Genomic DNA, 6267 nt, shown 5'->3' on the forward strand with positions numbered 1-6267 from the left:
TGTCTTGGAAAGAAACCACTGTTACCCAGGATGACACTTCTCTTGGAATTGTGCTGAAGTTTCCAGGACAGACTCACTTAAATTCAAGGGATTATGAGTTATGTTCACAGTGTTTTTCCTCAGGGCAGCAGAGTATCCCACCATTTCTTGTGATGATAATTTCTGCTTCACATTTTTCCTGTCAGACAGAGTTAGGTGCCTGGTCACAGGCACTTATGTACATGTCTGCATCAAGAAACAGGATTTTTAGCTCAGGTCTACTGGTCACCTCAGGCCAGAGGAGGCAGAACCTGAACCCACAGCTTAACCTTCCTCATCTCACAAGTTAACTCTGACAACACTGGCAACAAGCAAAGCAGTAGGAAACCATTCAGTTTACTAGACAAGTAGAAAACTGAGTTATGTGGCACAGCCTGAAATTCTGCAAGTAAATCAGGAGGGTATTTTTAGTATAAAAAGTATTTTTTTAGGTTAGATATTTCCATTACAGAACACATAAAAAGCAACTTCAGCAACTCAAAAACCCCACAAGTCCCACAGATCTACTGACAACAGAGAGCATCTCCTTGGTGAGATACCCAGCTGGCCCTTAACCAGTAAAAGAGTAGAAAATAGTTAGAAAATCTACTTAGAAAGTACATTTTGAAAACATGTCAGCTATGCAAATAATTAAATTAAATTATTAATTTTAAAATTAAATTATTATATTTATGGAATTAATTCTATCCACTTTGTCCTACTATGACTGGACATGTTTTAAAGGAAAAGAATATCTGATTTAAAAATAACAAGAACTTCCAATAGCTGCTATATTAGTTATCATCAATTCTTCTGGTAAAAGGCTTGGCGATGTAAATGAGATTTATATTTAAGCTGTGTGTGTGTGATATGGCATACCAGGTGGTTGTGAAGCTTCAAGACTGTACCATGATCTGGTTTCTGTATTTCTAGTGTTGGGAAGAATTCAGACAAGGATTAATCATAAAACAGATGGAAGAGACTTTTTTATAAGGGAGGGGGAAAAAAAAGAATTTGTTACTTTCCTTAAGGGGAAAATAGAAAAATGTTTTTTCAGTTAATGGTTACAATTAAATGGATGCTGATACAGTCTAGGGCCTTGCAAAAGAAGTAATTAGAAGTTTTGTTACATTATATTCTTCATGTAGACAAAAGAATCTGCCTGGAACATGAGGAAACCAAAAGGAGAAAAATCTACTTCAGAAGATGATGATCTCTGGATACAATTATAATTTATATAAAGTTCATTGTTACAGAAGAGGCCACGTTCTCCTTTCTGGGAGAATTCAGTTGCCTTAAAAAAATTATGAATAAAAAATACACCCAAATAAGTTTACACACCAGGAAGTTGATCAGCTGGGGGAAAGAATTAGAGCCAGTGATAAGTGAAAGCTGAGATTCCAAAGGAATACTGGCCTTGGTTGTCAAACCAGAGTTCCACTGGAGTCCTGCACAGAGGCCCCAGGCACGGTGAGGAACTGTGCAGTGGAGGAAGAACTTAAATACTGAAAACACGCTTGTTTTATACATTTGTTTCAGAAAAGAGTGTTTAAAATAACAGAAACACGTCAGCAATAAAACAGTTACTGTGTCAGCCTTCTGCAGAAAACCTCTTAATACTTTTTAATAGCAGGGTATTTTCCTGCCAACCTTATCCCTATGAACACACTTGGCCACCTGATTCTTTGTTGGTTTTTTCATTGACTATTTCCTGCCAACACAGTTCCTGTGAGTGCATTTCAGTGTTCCTGCTTAGCCACAACTCAACCTCAGCCTCTCTGCCTTTACACTCAGGTGATACTCTCAGCTTGGCAGACTTACTTCACTTAAATAAGATTAAATGTAAACATTTATTTCACTTAAAATTATTTCAGCCTGAAAAGCTATTTAAACCATAATTAATAAACACAGGCTTGGTGTTGTTTATGTTTGGATGTAAGAAAAATAGTCCAGATACTCTTCTTTCTGTTCAAATTTGTTTATGGCTCTAGAAACCTTTATTTTGTCCTGCAGATATTTCTGCTGAAACTTCTGCTCTTGAACTTGTGCTTCAACTAGTGCAGTGTTGCTTTGGAGCTGTAACCCCCAGCAAGCACCAGACCAGGCACACATGGAATTGAACAGGTGGGATCAGGAGCTTATTTTATTTTAACCACAAATTATTTCCCTCCCTGATTATTCTCAGATTTGTTTACCAGTGTTTACCATTTTAAGGCTGGTTTTTAAGTGGGGGAATTTTGCTCTCTTCTTGGGTTATTTTTAAGAGTTCACACTGTCCTGACATAAAAACAAACATATGAACTGCAAACCACATGTAAAGGAACTCGCCCTGCCTGTAACAAAAGTCTCCTTGTCTTCTCAGAGTTAGTTTCAAACCACCAAATTCATAGGATTTAGATCAACAAGATATTTACATAATGAGTACTGCCAGCATCACAAGCCAAGCTCGTAGCTGCCTTTCCAGACAGAAAAGAATTCAATGGATATGAAGAAGGCAAATATTTTTTCTCTGAGCTGGGACTGACAAAGTGCAGCAAAGCAGAGCCAGGACAGCAATGCTGTTAAAATGTCAGGATTTAACCTCAAATTTCAGGGTTGATTTTTTTTTTCAAATTCCAGCTCCTGTATTTACAAGAATCTGAGCTTTCCAACAGTTTCTTTTCAGAATATTGAAAAGATGTATGAAGTGCATGCCAGACAAAAATTATTATGTACTTTTCCTGCAATGCAGTTAAAGCTACACATCATTTACAAACTGTTGCCCAGAAAATGGATATTCATTCTGCATGGGTGGGTTTGTCAATACAAAGTTAGGAAAATAAGTATGAAATGAATCCCCTGATCTGACAGTACCAATAGAACTCATAAAAATCAGATGCACATTGAGGTTTTTTGTTGGATCTGCATCTTCAGATACTTTAATAAACATACTACATACTTCACTTGTATGAAATGCATTTTGGACTAAAATTTCCCCCTTCACCTTCAAGAACAAAACCCCCAAGATACTCTGCCAATTTGTTGTTTGGCACTCTTCAGCAAACAGAAGAAGTTCAACAACTTGTCAGAAGAATCAGTCTTTGAACTCCTTTTTCTTTTGAAATATTTCCTTTTATAACCACAGCATCAGAAGCTGACAAAATAAAATGCTCAGGTCTCCGAATCCTTTAGAGGAGACATCTAAATAGATTCACCAGGTATGGAAAAAGGAGTTGGAATTAAATGCAGGATCAAAAGGACTTATTTCCCAACAAACATGACCCTGCCAAAGAGATGAGCATGCTGTGCAATGTATCCAAGCAAGGATCCTCTCTGTTTCAGTCTCTTGCAGGCACACTCCATGCTTGTGACACAATATCAAACTACAGTGTTGTTACAAGCCGGGAGAAGACTTGTATCCTTTGCATGAAATAAAAGCCCCAAATAATATGTAAAGCTCCCAGTCCAGTGAGCCACCCACAGAGATGGACGAGTTTTTAACCAGAGAGCATCAGGACATGCAGATAATAAATGAAAGCTCCCTCCCTGCTGCTGGCTCTGATTACGTCTTTGACACCACAGGCCCGAGTTTGTGGTCTCAGCCCTTGGGATTAAACGGGGCTCTCAGCTTTGTGTTTCCTGAAAATGGGTATTTCAAGTGGAAGCAAAGCATGAAGGTGTCAGCCAGCACTGATGCTTGAGGACTCCCCCAATATCTGCTGTTCTTGTAGCCCAAACTACAACCATGCCCACACTCCTCCAGCATCCCAGGCCTGCACTGTCCCACTCCCAGGGAGGAACAGGGATGTTCCTGCTGTGGCTCCAGGGAAAAACACAGCTCTGCTCCATCCCCACCTCTGCACAGCATTGCTGATGTGCCTGCCCTAATTCCGAAGGATCCCAGAGCACGGAAGAAGCGCTGCTGACGAAATGCTCCTTGCTCCTTGTGCCCATTATTATGGATTATTTAACTGCAGCCAAACACAGACCACGGTCTCCAATGAGTTGTACCTATCAGACCAGGAATTTCAAAGAGGAGAAGTATTATTTAACAACTAAGATAATTAAGCCAGTCTGTGAGTCTGTGAACATTTACCTGTCATCCTCCTTTAGGTCTTTCTATGTTACAGACAAGGCAGCTAAAACAGGAAAACTGTTTTTGGTGGGGTTTAATTTTTGGGGGTTTTTTGCAACCTTTCTGTTACCAGGTCTGATGTGGCAAATGTAAATCCCACAAAATAAACCACCTCATTTGCTTTAAAAAAACTTGAGGATAATGAAAATATTAAATCATAGCATGTCTTCCTGTGGATGCCAGAAAAATAATATTATAGTCTTTGGATCCTGAATATCAACAGTAATGATATTTTGAAAAGTCTATCAAATACATTATACATTATTGAATACATTATATCAATACCTCAAATATAATGATCTCTTGCCAATCTGTCCAATGCAGCTACAGAGAAATCACCAGTACAGCCTGTAACTGAAATTAAAATATTTCATTTTTCATCTGAAAATAATGCTGATTTCTTTTTCCTAAGCAAAACCTAAAACTGGACATAGTAAAAAAATTTGCTTTTTCCACACTTTTCATAGGCAGGAAAATATAATATAGATAATTCTATTTTTTTTTCATTCAATCCAATCTGAATTTAGAAGTGAAAATTGAGAACCCTGTATTGCCTCTGAGAGAATGCAGGACATATTTCATGAAAATTTATGACAATAACAGGACTTAGTCTCATTTGCAACACATGTGGGAGTTTTAAGCTCAGAATTTAAGTAGAACCAAGATCATAGGTACACTTACATGTATGAGGATAGTTTAATTTTAAAAAGTAACAGTTGGAAGTTTATCTCCACCTTTAGTTTTATCTAAAATAGAAACTTTTGCACTTTATATCTACCTAATTCACTCTTTGGCTCCAGTCAGGTATTTCACAGCAAGTTATACCTGTGCACAGTTGTCTGAAGCAAACATGGACACAGAATACAGAAACATCCGTTACATCATTGATCCAACAGTGACTCTGCTATGGTGTAGTAACAACAACCCCCTTTTTTACAAACAGATATCACTCATACTGTGAATTAGGCAATGGTCATACATTAGCTGTGTTAGCCTGAATAGCAGACTGATATCAATTCATAGCATAAAATTTAGCAAATATGGCAGTCATGGTCTCAGGATGAATTTAAGTATCTGCTAAGAACTGAGGCATTATTCAGCACTTAGATTGCCTTAGTTTGAGAGAAAACCACAGTAACTCCTTGTCTTCCATGAGAGAAGAAGGGAAGGGAAGGGAAGGGAAGGGAAGGGAAGGGAAGGGAAGGGAAGGGAAGGGAAGGGAAGGGAAGGGAAGGGAAGGGAAGGGAAGGGAAGGGAAGGGAAGGGAAGGGAAGGGAAGGGAAGGGAAGGGAAGGGAAGGGAAGGGAAGGGAAGGGAAGGGAAGGGAAGGGAAGGGAAGGGAAGGGAAGGGAAGGGAAGGGAAGGGAAGGGAAGGGAAGGGAAGGGAAGGGAAGGGAAGGGAAGGGAAGGGAAGGGAAGGGAAGGGAAGAAGAAAGAAAATGAGGGACAAATAGGTCAGTCTTTTTCCACTGACCAGCCTGGGCATCCTTTCTGGTCAGTTATGCAATGCAGAGGAAGCAGTGTGGTGGGAAAGATCCCACAAGGTGCTGGAAAAGACCAGACCAAAAGGAAAAGTGTTGGTTAAACAAAAATGACCTAAAGGAAGGAGAAAGGTAAATGTTGTCCTTGCTCACAGCCTGACTTCATCATCCTAGTTTGCCACTGGTTAAACAATTATTCTCATGGAAATGCAAGGTTTGATTTTGTGATGATGACGCATGGGACTGTAATTTTCCCGCTTTCCTTAACCCTCACTTGTTATTATGGACATTCTCATAGTCACATGTATATATTTATGAATTATGTTTTAGCAATTTGGTGTATTTGGTGGGGCCCTGAAATTCCTTAAGCATTATCAAGAAAGTAGCATTCAATCCCTGACAGGCTCTCCTTCAATCCAACTTGACAGCTTGGCAGGGAACCACTGAGACCAGCCTTGGCTGAATAGGTAAGATTCAACCAAGACTATGACCACGATTGTTGGTACTGTTGAAAGTGTCTGATCCAAGCACAAAAACTAGAAAAGGATTACCAATGAGTAACAGCAGCAGGTAAATTCTGATGGTGAGGATTAAAATGATCACTTCTTTGGGGCAGAGATGGCCAAGGATCTCAGAAACGTTTGGCAAAGCTAA

The sequence above is a fragment of the Pithys albifrons genome, chromosome 5 (genome assembly GCF_047495875.1).
Source record: "Pithys albifrons albifrons isolate INPA30051 chromosome 5, PitAlb_v1, whole genome shotgun sequence".
Classification (NCBI taxonomy): Eukaryota; Metazoa; Chordata; class Aves; order Passeriformes; family Thamnophilidae; genus Pithys; species Pithys albifrons.